The sequence below is a fragment of the Macrotis lagotis genome, chromosome 2 (assembly GCF_037893015.1).
Source record: "Macrotis lagotis isolate mMagLag1 chromosome 2, bilby.v1.9.chrom.fasta, whole genome shotgun sequence".
Taxonomy (NCBI): domain Eukaryota; kingdom Metazoa; phylum Chordata; class Mammalia; order Peramelemorphia; family Peramelidae; genus Macrotis; species Macrotis lagotis.
Window position 1 is genome coordinate 17,478,221 of NC_133659.1, and position 13,537 is coordinate 17,491,757.

General features: G+C 41.8%; 1 protein-coding gene and 1 long non-coding RNA gene across 5 annotated transcripts in view; one reads left to right on the forward strand and one right to left on the reverse strand.

Moving 5' to 3' along the window:
* NFIA (nuclear factor I A) overlaps positions 1-13,537 on the reverse strand; it is a 690,308-nt gene that overhangs the window by 575,086 nt on the left and 101,685 nt on the right. The window lies entirely within an intron of this gene.
* Positions 2,558-13,537, forward strand: part of LOC141510932 (uncharacterized) — a 29,548-nt gene continuing 18,568 nt past the window's right edge. Inside the window, exons 1-2 of the long non-coding RNA XR_012475197.1 lie at positions 2,558-2,741; positions 5,059-5,148. This is a non-coding gene — a long non-coding RNA (uncharacterized LOC141510932). The remainder of the gene's footprint in view (positions 2,742-5,058; positions 5,149-13,537) is intronic.

Below are 13,537 nucleotides of genomic sequence, written 5' to 3' on the forward strand. Positions count from 1 at the left end.
TCAAGAGGACCTGAGTTCAAATTTGGTCTCAGTTACTTACTAGTTGAGTAACCTTGGGCAAGTCACTTAACTCTGATTGCCTCACATTCAGGGCCATCTCTAGGCGTCCTGATTCATATCTGGTCACTGGTCCTGGATGGCTCTGGAGGAGAAACAGACTGGTGATTTAACACAGCCCTGCCTTACTGAAATCCAATTGATGTGCATGTCACGATGTCACCTCCCTGAGGTCATGGTCTTCTTTGAGAATTAAAGAATTAACACATTGAACTAACGCATTTTCCCTTGTTTCATACTGCCTCCAAGCATGATGCCATGGCATCACCAACTAGGATTGAATGAGTCCCCTTCAAAATGCAAATTATCTAGGCCCCAGTGAAGCTAAACCATTGGCCAAAGGTCATTCAGATGGTAAACACTTTCTTGAGAGGGCCTCCCATTGACCCAATGCTTATCGTTTATGGATAATTATTTGTAGGTTGTTCCCCCATTAAAATGTGTGCAAAGACTGTATTTTTCTGTGTCTCTTTATGCCTAATATATATATATATATATATACACATATATATATGTATACTATTGTTATTGCTGTTTTTTGGTTGCTTCAGTCATATCTGACTCTCTATGACATTTGAAATTTTCTTGCCATTTCCTTCTCCAGCTCATTTTTCAGATGAGGAAACTGAGACAAACAGAGGGCAGTGGCTTGCCCAGTCATACATCTAGGAGTGTCTGAGATTGGAATTGACTCTGGAAGGTGATTAATAAATGTTAATCAACTTGACTTGAGAAAATTAGGGTCATAGGTTATCATAGCTTTAAAGTCAGGGAATCTCAGAGACCACCTAGACTGACGGGCTGAGCTGCCCAACTTATGCTGATAAAATTACAGGCCATGGCACCCCGCTTCAATGCAATGCTGACCGATAATAATACCTGATACTTATCTGCTTTACTGATACTTATCTGCTTTAATATTTGCAAAGTCCTTTCCACATATTATTTCATCTGAGCCTCCACAATCCCTATGGGAGGGACTACTGCTATTGTTTCACTGGGATGAAATAGTGGGAATAACACCAGACTGAGAGTCAGAGGTACTGGGTTCAAATTTCACCTGTCATCACCTGTGCTTTGCACAATGTCCAGTATATAGTAGGTGCTTAATAAATGTTTACTGAAGATTCCCTTTGGGTAAGTTCTCTGAGTCTTGGTTTCCTTATCCATAAAATAGGGGGGTGTACTTTGAGACCCCTTCTAGTTCTAAATCTATGATATTAGCCGCCTCCAAGAAGACGATTTCATTTTTGCTTCATTTTTCTCTACCTATTCCCAATGCTTGGCACAGAATGCTAAATAAATGCTTGATGAAGTGAACTGAATCAAACCCCCATTTTGCAGATGAGGACAGTAAGGATCAGACTATGTTTAGCTTGACATCTTACTTTGTTCAAGTTCCCAATTCTGCCAACCACCAAACACCAAAAAGTCTTTGGCCATGACGTTCCTTTCCATGCTGTTTAAATATCAAGTACCCCTTTGGCTTTTAAAACACATCCTGATCTTGCCCTTTCCTTCCTTCCCAGTCTCATATCTTCCTCCCCTCTAGGAGCTGTGAAATTCAGTGATTCTGGCCTTATAGCTGGTCCTCAAATAGGATTCTTCATCTCCAACCACTGCACTTTTGTCTGGCTTTACCTGCCCCTTCACCTCTGCCTCTCAGTTTTCCTTGCTTCCTTCCAGACAGCTTCCTCATCCCCTGTCTCCTCCACAATGCCAGTGCCAGAAACCACATCCCATTTTCTTTGCAAACATCTTGTAGTTACCTAATTGTTGGTTTTTAAAACTATACTGTCCATTCCCCCCCTCTCCCCATTAGAGAGTGAGATCCTTGAGGGCAGGGACTCTGCTTTGACTTTTCTCTCCATCTCCCTTCTCTAGCCCAGTGGGTGTCCATCCCAGTGTCATAAGTGTATGGTACCTGGTTGAATTCAAGGGATTCTCACTTAGGGCTATGTGCGTACCAGCCAGGACCAGTCCAGGAGAACTTACCATTAACTTTTCCTTGTGGACATCCACCCTTCCGAAATCAGCTACAAATGAGACTTGGTTTATTGTTTTGTTATTGTTGAGATTTATAAAAGTGATGGGGAAAATATGAATAATTCAAATGCAAACAAAAAGTGAGTGTGTTAAATTTGCAGAGCTACGTCTCCCCCTCGCCCCCAGACCTCCCTTGTTTTCCAAATGACTTGAACAGGGCTATGCTTTCCAAAGTTATTGTCATACATGACTCTGGTCCCCTCGTCTTTGGATGATCTTACATGTTTTTAATGTGCATGCTGGCTAAATCAACCTGCTCCATCCTAGCTTCGAGGAAACCATATCATCATCACCATCATCATCATCATCATCATCACATCAACAATGACATGTCATCATCACCATCATCACCATCACCATCACCATCACCACATCAACAACCATAACAATGACAGTGATGACCACAATCCACATGCTCCCTGCCTTCCCTCCCTCTCTCCCTCCTTATACTTTCCGTCCATTTTGGGTGACCTAGTTATCGCTAGGAGAACCAAATCTCCTCCACAGCCTTTTGTCTCATGGCTGGAGTTCCGAGGGAAAGAACAGATGGAAGAAATTAGCGAGTCCGAATGCGTTTAACTGGAAAGGCATCTCTTTGCGTGTGTGGCCCAAGGGGAATGGAAAGGACAAGGGACAAGGTAACAGAAGGGCCTCAGGAGCTCGGGCCTACCAGCATCCCACCCCACTCAGGAGTCGATGCTTTTTAAAAAATAGCACAAAGAGATCTGGTTTCAGCTCCCAGAGAGAAGTAGGTCAGGAGGTGCCGACTTAGTGGGCATTTCCTTTCCAAAGACTGGTCAGTGTCTGATGTTGAAAATATGCTAAAAAAGTCTTTTCAAAGAGGAAGGGGGAGCCAATAAAAATAACCCCCGCCCCAATAAAGCAACCCCCTTTCCTCATCTGTGCTCTCAACAGATTTTCTCCCCACACTTGCATGTAATGCTTTCTCCTGGCAGCTGTTTGGATGGGAAGAGAGACAGAAAAGTCCCTTGCAGAGTGAGGCTGTCACTGTCCTCTTTTGGCCCTTAGCGAGGGCCTGGCTGATTGGAGGCAAGATCATCTGGCTCTCATTCCAGTCTCCCTCCCAACTCGGGGCAAATAGTCATTTCATCATCTCCCCAGCTACTTTCCCCTCCCCCTCTTTGGCAAGACTCAGAGGTGAAACTTGTCACCAGGCTGGGTCCTGATTTGGAGAATGACGCTTCAGGACAGAGGATATTGTGAGTGGGGGGGCTGCCCCCTCCCCGCCATTGGCTTTTCATCGAACAACAGGTGTACACTCTGCTGAAGACCATGGCCAGGGAAGAAATCCCAGGGATCAGCAGAGGAGTGAGATATTGTACAGCCATCCCAAGGCCAAGGCCAAGGCCAGGGCCACAGCCTTCCCATGGTCATTTTCTCTCTGAAGTTGAATAAATGAGGACAGAGCACATGCTTTTGATCCCCCATTCAGGAAAGGATGGTGGGAAAAGACTGTTTTCATGGAAACCTGTGTAGGATAGAGGTGAGGCTTTGGAGAAGGGAGGTTTTGCAGAGCTAGAACTAGGGCAGGGCAACTGGGGCATTGTTCCCTAGGTCTGACTTTAGAAGGCACCAAATTTAAATTTAAAGAACGTTTGTAACCCTTCCCTGGGGAAGAGTATTGTGCTTAGCTCGTAAGAATAAACAGTTAACATTGGAAACTGTCAGACCTGTGTGAGCATCCCTCACTGAAGATGGGCTTTGTCATTTGCTTCATAGTTTGGGGGTTCTTTTCCACATTCTTCTGTTTGACTTTTAAAGCCCTTTACAATCTATTTTCTTCCTCCCTCCCTCTCTCCCTCCCTCCCTCCCTCCCTCCCTCCCTCCCTCCCTCCCTCCTTCCTTCCTTCCTTCCTTCCTTCCTTCCTTCCTTCCTTCCTTCCTTCCTTCCTTCCTTCCTTCTTTCCCTCTCTCCTTCCTTCCCTTTAAAACCCAGGGACACTGGCCTCCTTGTTCTCCTTTGAATAGGCCACTCTATTGCTCCCCACCCTAAGACTCTCCACTGGCAGTCCCCATTCCTGAACTGCTCTGCTTGCCTGCTTTCCTTCAGGCCTCTGTTCCCTCCCTTCTTTCTCTCGCCCTTCCCCTTGCCCTGCTCCTTCCTCCTCCTCCACTCCGAGATCACTTCCCTTTTGCCTGTCTCTCACTTGCCATGGCAGAGCCATTGGCCTTGGGTCTTAGGCAGGAGAAGGGGAATGCTTGGAGCACAGGAGCCAGTTGCTTCTGCTGCTGGTGCTTAGCAGGTAGCAAAAGTGTTTAATGCATGCTTATTCTTGTCGTTCTTGGTCTAGCTGCCAGACCATCTTCCTAGGCTTTCAGCAAGAATGACCTTCCAGCCCAGTACTGTCATTCACAACCCAAACCCTCTGCCCTTCTCCCCCTGAGAAATCCTGCCACGGTTGAACAGAAAGAAACAGGATGGGGGCGGCTAGGTGGCCCAGTGGATAGAGCGCCAGCCCTGAAGTCAGAAGTCCCTGAGTTCAAATCCAGCCTCAGACACTTAATAATGACCTAGCTGTGTGGCCTTGGGCAAGTCACTTAACCCCACTGCCTTGCAAAAATAAAAAAAAAAATAGAAACAGGACAGTGCTTTATTCTACACCGCTTTCATCTGAACTCCATTGAACTTAAAGAGAATGAAATTCTAATTTTCATTTTCCTCCAAATCCTCACTATGGGACCCTGCCACGTCACTTAATTGCTACCTGCCTCAGTTTCCCCATCTGTAAAATGGGGATATTCAAGGCACCTGCCTCCAATGAGATAATCCAGGCAAAGCATTTCCCATGCAAATGGAGCTGTTGTTATATTTTGTTTTAACTTAATCTTGTCTATGTTGTCTTTCCTATTAGAAGATAATCTTTTGGAGGGAAAGGCATATTTCTATCTTTTCTTGTATTACCAAAGCTTAGTGAAATATTTGTATCCTAACAGGGGCTTGGTGATTTCCTGGTGAATGAAACTGGATTCAGTTAGATCTATGGCACTGAGATCCCTGGGATGCTGAAGGCACTAACTGAGAAGGTAACCCATTGCTACCCCAGCCACCATCATGGTCTGTCTTCCTGGCACCATCCGGGATGAGCTCAATGGGACTCATCGGTAGGGGCAGGGGACTTCTGGAAGCATGTGTTTGTGTGTGTATGCTATTGAGAGAAGGGGAGGTCTCCTGCAGAAAGCATTGTTCATTATGATAATTATTAATAAAACATAAAATGACCACCAAAATGTGTTAGGTTTGAATATAAAATGGTATTTTATAGTAAATAATATATTATAGGATATAATTGACAATATCATAGAATGGAAAGAGAGCTGATTGTAGGGACAGGAAGAGCTGAGTTCAACTCCTAAATTTTGTATACACAATTGATGTAACCCTGGGCTGGTCACTTAAATTATTAGTGTTCCTGGTACATTCCCAAGACTTTAGTTTTCACCGAAGGGGCCTCTAGCATGAGTGGAGGGTGCTTCTTTATTTAGGAGTTCCAGTAATCTCATTGTATTATACCAATTTGCATATGTCATACAATTACATTATATCATGTCATGTCACATATATTAGATTATATCATCCCATCATGACACATATCATATCATACCCATATCCCATCCTACAGTATCTCATTATACTGTATTATATTGTACCACAGCTTCTGGCATGTCATAGCATATCATTTTGTGGCACATCACATTATAAATCAAAGCTTAGCATATGATTCCATTAGGCCATTCCATTGGATCATTCCATTATAAAGAATGTTCCCAAAGTCTTAGTGCATCTTCAGTCTTTAATCATGGAAAAAGTGCTTAATAGTGGTTAAGCTTTGATAGCTCAGACATGTACTAAGATGCTTAGAATATTCTGTATTATATTATATCATTGAGGTAGGGCCAGAACCTGTGATAGGGAAAATGCAGGTGAGAAAACTCCCTCTCTTCACTAGGGTCATGTTTTCATTGCATCTGATATGCTTAGAGGGTTCCCCTTTTCAGGGAAGAAGAGAGGGAGGATTTCCTCAGGATCTCATAGTCAGAAGGCTCCAAAGGTGGGACATGAACTCAAGGAAGTTGTAGTTTTCAGGTTGTTTCTCTATCCACCACACCATACTACCTCTCAGGTATGATATTACACTTACATTCATTATATTATATCACAGTTGGGAAACCTTTATTATAACCTAAATTTAAAAGCAATGATATATTTGCCAACCCATTGGTGCTGGTTTCAATAGGGAATGAACTGAATGTGCTTTGAAAATGCTTTGAAAATGAAATCTTTTCCCAAAGTCCTTTGTTTGACACCCCCCCCCATCACGATGAGAAGGGGCTGAATTCTTTGAAGCAAAACAACAAAACAACTGGTCATTTATTCTTTCTAGTCAATGGAAAGTGACAATTGGATTTCATCTATAAAATATTGGAAGTAGAATCTACTAATGGGAGGGCTATCCTGATTCTCCAGGGACAGGTCAACTGGTGCAACAGTCTCTCCCAATCCATAACTCTAAAAACGACATCATAACATTTCAGGGGCACATAGAGCAAATTGAACACAGATTTGTGGTTTCCTGGTGGCACCATGATTCCAGTGTTCCATGACTCTGGATGAAGGAAACTTTTCTACAGTAGAGAAGTCATACACTTGGTACAATATAGTATCAGATTAAAACATCACTGAGAAATAGTTAGCAACATAAATAAAACTATAATAGAACATATACCCTGTTCATATGTGGCTTCCTAAGTCAATATATAGTCATCTGGGCTCCTTATATCCTGTTAATGGCACCATTTCTATTTGAGTTGGACATCACTGACCTTCCATATCTGTGAGGTGTTTACTGAAGTGTTTTCTCTCTGTTACTAATTTCCAGTTTATTCTGTCTCTAGTTTGTTTATTCCTAATTTTCACATGTTGTCTCCACCATCAGATTGGGAGTTCCATGTCTTTTGCCTTTTTTTATAGGCCCATCCCTTAGCAGAGTACTTGGGGCATAGTCAGACACTCAATAAATGTTCGGAGCAGCTTGGTTATACCATGGAGAGAGCACTGGATTGGGGGTCAAGAAAATCTACCTTCAAATCTAGCCTCAGATGCTAACTATGTGACACTAGCGAAGTCACTTAGCCTGTTTGCCCATAATAGTAGCACTTACCTCACAAGGTTGTTGTGAGGAACAAGTGACAGAATATTTGCAAAATATTTAACATTTTTCCTGTTATACAGTAGGCATTTAATATATACTTGTTTCCCTTCTTTTTCTTTTCCTTCATGATACACAGGCTCAATTATAGCCTCTTTGTGGACGATTCCTGGATCAACTGGTCTTTATCTGCCTTCTCACTTTCATTTTCACATCAGCAATTGCCTCCTGGACAACCCCATCTGGATATCCCATAGATATCTAAAATCCGACATTTTATAACCTGAGGGCCACCCACTCTTCTCTGTTATGGTGGAGTACCACTATCTTTCCAGTCACCCAGGTTCACAACCTCAGTTGCCATTGACTTCACACTCCCAATGGTCCTTCGTTTACAAAGCGTGATTGTCTCTGCCTGCCTAAAGTCTCCAGCAAATATCCCCTTCTCTGCACTCCTGGTTCATGTCCTCATTATTTCTGCCCAGAATTTGGCAACAGCCTCTTAATTGGTCCCCCTTCTTTGACTCTCTCTTCTTTCCAACTCATTTTCCACCCAGATGCCAAATCAGTATTTCCAAACTACCCATATGACCGTCTCACTCTCTTGTTCAATAAACTGAAGCTACCTTACCAATCTGGATCAGCCTGCATTTCTAGGTTTTGTTCAAATACCTTCCCTCCACATATTCTATGCTGCAGCCAACTTGCCTAATTGCTATTCCCCACACATGAAGTTTGGTATCCTGTTCCATGCCTTTGCAAGGGCTATTTCCTATGCCTGGAATCTACTCATTCTTTAACTTTGCCTCCTAGGACTCCTATTTTTTTTTGCAAGGCAGTAGAATTAAGTGACTTGTCCAAGGTCACACAGCTAAGCATTAAGTATCTGAAGTCGAATTTTAACTCAAGTCTTCCTGTCTCCAGGCCTGGTGCTCTATTCACTGCACCACCTACATGTCCCCCTATTTTCTTTCAAGGCTCAGTTCATGTGACATCTTATGGGGAGGCATTCAATTCCTTGTTTGTTTGATCTCTTCTTCACCAAGTAATCTCATATGTATGCATTTCCATTTACAGGTGGCACCCATCCTCACCCTCTCTATGATAGTTTCTTAATGACCTGGAAACTTTTCTTATTTTGTCTTTGTATGCCCAGACCCAAGAAAGGCTCTTGAATCTGTTACAGAATTAATGAATGCTGTGTTGGATTATTGGAAGTATGCAAAGTATGAAAGTATTACCATTCCCACTTTATAAATCAGGAAACTGAGGCCCTGGGATCTTACCTTGCAGCCCAGGACCACAATCTAAACTATGTCAGAGGTGTGATCTGAACGCAAGTCTTTTGTTGCCTTTTGCCTAGCCCAACAGAGTATCTTAATAAACACTTATTGAATTGAATTGACAGAACATTTAACTTGACAATGGTACTGTAAACAAAATTGTAAATGATGGGCTGATGAATTCCTCTCCCTTAACAGGGACTTAAGCTACTTTACGTTTTTTAGGTAAATCATTGACATATATGGGGCAATTCATCGGTTAAGGTGACCTACCCATAAAATGAGTCCATTGGTTTAGAAAATGGAAGGGTTGAAATTCTTGGGTATCAAGCCTTTTGTTCTCCCTCCCATCTTAAGTCTTCTCTCATTTTTCCCAAACATCAAAGGGTGTAATTGGGAGGGCACTTGTGGACTTTGGATGAAATTACTTAGTGAATAGAACATCTCATTTTGGCTGATTTAATACTGTGGTTGATCCACAAGCCTTCCTTGATTAGCTGATTTGAGTCCGTGAAGCTAATTTAAACTCAACTGGGAAGTCATTGAATCATCCCCCAATTGAAGCAGGTGGTTCTCCTGCTTGGCTCTTGTTCCACTGAGGACATGGCGGCAGGAATCCATTGACAGTGACTGTGTGAATTGAAGTCAATATTTTTCACTTCATTATCTCCCTCTCCTCCCCGACCCCAATTAATTCCTTAGAAATATAATAGTTGGACAACAAGGGGAAAACAGATAGCAGAGTGGTTAGAACGCTGAACCTAAAGCAAAGAGATTCAGAAGAGAGAGAGAGACAGACAGACAGACAGACAGACAGACAGAGACAGAGAGACAGAGAGGGAGAGACAGAGAGGAGTTGAAGGAAGAACTAAAAGAAGGAAAAGAAGGAAGAAGAAAAGAGAGACAGAGAGTTATCTCACTAGTCAGTATGTAAGGATCCTTGTCTGCCTCATATTCTATTTAAAAAGTGTATTGTTATGTTTTATTGCATTTTATTTATTTTGCTAAATATTTCCCATTACATTTTAATCAGGCTCCTTGCCCTCATAGCTGCCTTTGGCACCTCTGCTAACCAATGCAGACCAGCTCCTAATTTAAATTTAGAAAACTGTCTGGGGATCAGAGGGGTAATGACTTGCTCAGGTTCACACAGTTAATATAAAGTCAGCGAATGACTTGAACTCATCCTCCTGATTCTAAGACCAATTCTCGATTCCAGTTGATTAGTTAGTTAGGCAGACAGTAAACATTTATTAAATGCTCACCATGTATCAGGTAATGTGCTAAGTGTTAGAGCTATATTGAATGGCAAAAAGATGGTCTCTCTTCTTGAGGAGCTCACTATCTAATGGGGAGACAATATTTAAATACTACATACAATAGAAATGTGTTTTGCATGACTTCACATGCATAATGGGCCTCCTATTACTCACCTTCCACAATGAGGGGGCAAGGGACTGGAGGGAGAGAATTTGGAACTTAAAATAAAAAATAAGTAAATATACTTTTATATATATGTATATATTTAAATGCAATATACAGGATAAGTTAGAGCTAATTAGCAGAGGGAAGGCACAAGCAGGAAGGGATATGGGAAAAGATTTCTTGGAAAATATGGGATTTTTAATTGGGACACTCATTATCAAATGAGGCAATATTCAAAAGTCACTTTGTAAATTCTTAAGACAGAATGAAAAAAAAAGCACTAGAGTCACAATTATAGAGCTTGGATTTGAATTTTGACCAACAAGACATATCACTTTGTAAATCAGTTGATTTCCCTGGTCCTCAGTTTCCCTCTTTGCAAAAGGAGACAGTGGAAGTAAATAACCTTTAAGCTTCTTTCAGGCTTTAAATCTGTGATCCTACAACCTTAAATATCTTTACAAATGTAAGAAGTAATTATGAAAGCGGAGGTAAGGGTCATCTTGGAAGGAACTTAGGAAGAAGAGAAGGTTCAATTATATAACTATTAATGGAGGTACGAATGATATGACATTTCAATAATATGAATTTTCAACTGTAGAAAAATGACAATAGCTAGCTTTTAAAGGTTTGCAACCCATTTCATATACTTTAGCAGGTTTGATCCTTGCAACGACCCCAAGGGATTGGGGTTCTTAGACCCATTTTACTGAGATTGACACTGAGAAATAAAGTCCTTCCCTATCATATAGGCGGAAGAGACTAAAATAGAATTAGCACTCAGATCTCCCTGGCTCCAAGTCCAACACAACCCCATATTAGCTAGCAATTGTAGAGGACTTGAAGCTTTGTAAAGTGTTTTATCTCATTGGCTCCTCACCACCACCCTGGGACTTAGTTGGTATTATTATCTCCATTTTTACAGATGAGAAAACCGAGACAGGTTAAGCCTAGGATGGTAAGTTCTGAGGAAGAATGTGAATCCATGTTCTGGGTTCCAGGATCGGCACTCAGTGCAACGCGTCACCTGGCTGCCTCCTCTTCTTTCTCTTGCTCCTTCTCTTTCTCTTCTTCTTCCTTCTCTTCCTCTTCCCTCTTCTTTTTCTCTTCTCCTTCCGCCTCCCCCTTTTCTCTCATTTCTTACTACCATTTGAATAACCACTACTTTAGCTCAGATCCTTATCACTTTTTTTTTTTAGGTTTTGCAAGGCAAATGGGGTTAAGTGGCTTGCCCAAGGCCACACAGCTAGGTCATTATTAAGTGTCTGAGATGGGATTTGAACCCAGGTCCTCCTGACTCCAAGGCTGGTGCTTTATCGACTGCGCCACCTAGCGCCCCTTCCTTATCACTTCTTGACCAAATCTTTAATTGCCTTCTCATGGGTTTTCCCCCTTCATTTCCCTTGTAGTTACCTAAGTGATTTCCCTAAAACACTACTCAACAAGTGCCAAGGCTCCTACTTGACCCTAGGGTCCAATATTATTTCATCTTCATCTCAAATAGCATACATAATTGTTGGTTCAATAATACCCATGTATATAAATAAATAGGCAAGAACTGGGGATAAGTGCATCAATATTCTGTATTGACAGAAGTACAAAATCCAACAAGTCTGGAGTTCATTTGAGCTTGAGGTCAGCTGGAAAGTCAATTTATTGTTCCCTCATGCTCTAGAAAGATCTTTGACTCTAGAGTCAAAGGACCTGAGTTCAACTCTTGCCTCTGGAGTTACTACCCAGATGACATCCACAGACAAGCCTTTTAAGATTACTGCACCTCGGGGCAGCTAGGTGGTGTAGTGGATAAAGCACCAGCCCTGGAGTCAGGAGGACCTCAGTTCAAATGTGACCTCAGACACTTAATAATTACCTGGCTGTGTGGTCTTGGGCAAGCCACTTAACCCCGGTTGCCTTGCAAAAAACCTAAAAAAAAAAAGATTACTACACCTCAGTTTCCTTTTTTTCTAAAATGATGGCATCAGATTCAATGGCCTGGGGTTTCCTCTAGCCTCTCTAAGAAGTGGAGGGAGTACCTCTGTCACATAATCAGAAGAAGAAAGCCAATTATCTATTTGTGTATTTTCCTATAATCTCTCATTTCCTCAGTGGCAGGGCACAAGGCACATTCTGGTATGGACCAAATTTCAATGACCCCCCCTATTACCAACCCAACAAAGTCCAAATGTCTTAATTTGGCCTTCAAAGGTCTTTATGACATGGCATCAATAAAAAAAAGTAAAAAACGTGTTACTTTCCTGGGACACTAATTACACGAAACCTCTTGATATTCTCCAAATGTGGCTTCTTACTGCTTTGCTTTAGCTCATCTTCATTTGGGAAACTTTTCTCCCAGCTATTTGTATGTAGTTTCTCATCACCCTTCAAAGCTCAGTTCCAAAGTTCTTTCCCAAAGCTTTCCATGATGATCCCTAGTAGGAAGTGGTCTGTCCATCCACTGCTCTAATGCACACTTTGGTTTTCTCATAACAACAACATTATTTCCATATTATACCCATACCATATCTAGAATGAGAAGTTGGACTCAATGATCTATTAAGTCCCTATTAGACCTAAAGGCTTTTGAGCTTCTTTTGGTTATTTATGTATATTTCTCATTTCCCCTTCTAGACTAAGCCCTGTGAGGGGCCAGTCTTATTCCTTCTTGTATATCCTATGGTCCAGCAAGTGGTCTCACATAAAGTGGTTCAATCCCATGCCCAAGAGAACTTGTGACTCATTTTCTATTTCCTAACTCAATCTCTTGGGCATGACTTTAGGTTCTAAGAGGGCTTTTCCTCAGTAGCTCACTTGAGTAGGATTGGAGCCTGGGAAATCTAGAATCTGTCACTGCCCATTTTATAGGGAAAGACCCCACTCAGACATGTGCGATATGGACACCAGTATATGAGACTCTGAGAGGTCCCTAAGTCCTCTTAGTTGTGACTCAGAATAGTTTCAGAAGGTTTTTCGAATAGTTTAGAGAATTGGAAATCTATAGGCCTTTTGAGTGAAGAACAAGGTAGAGGAGAGTCTTTTGAGCTGAGAAATGTTATTATCTACACAGATAACAGAACACATGTGTAAATTCATTGGCTTCAACATATGTACCACATGTAAAATGAATGCAGCTTAATGGGGAGAAGGCTGCAACCCAAAGGCAAAAGGCAATAGATTTATAGCTGTTAGAATCTCTATGTAATACCTTACTATCACACATGTGTGATATCACATCACACACATACATTATTACATACTTCCAATTTTTCCCTTTTTCTGTGGTAGTAAGTTGGGAAAGGAGGGAGATGAGTGATCAATGAATGCAGCAATTTCAGGACCAAAAATGTCAAGAGAGAGAGAGACTTACTGGCCCATCCAACTTTCCAAGAGGATGGGGCTGGGGTCTTTGACTCACACCAAGATGGGAATAGAGGATCTAGGTCCAAGTTCTTTTAAATGATATCCAGTGAGTGTCTGGATATCACCCTAATGACTGTTCATGCAAGACCATAATCCATGACAGTTGACTTTATTATTTTGTAAGAGTTGCAACTTTTAGGA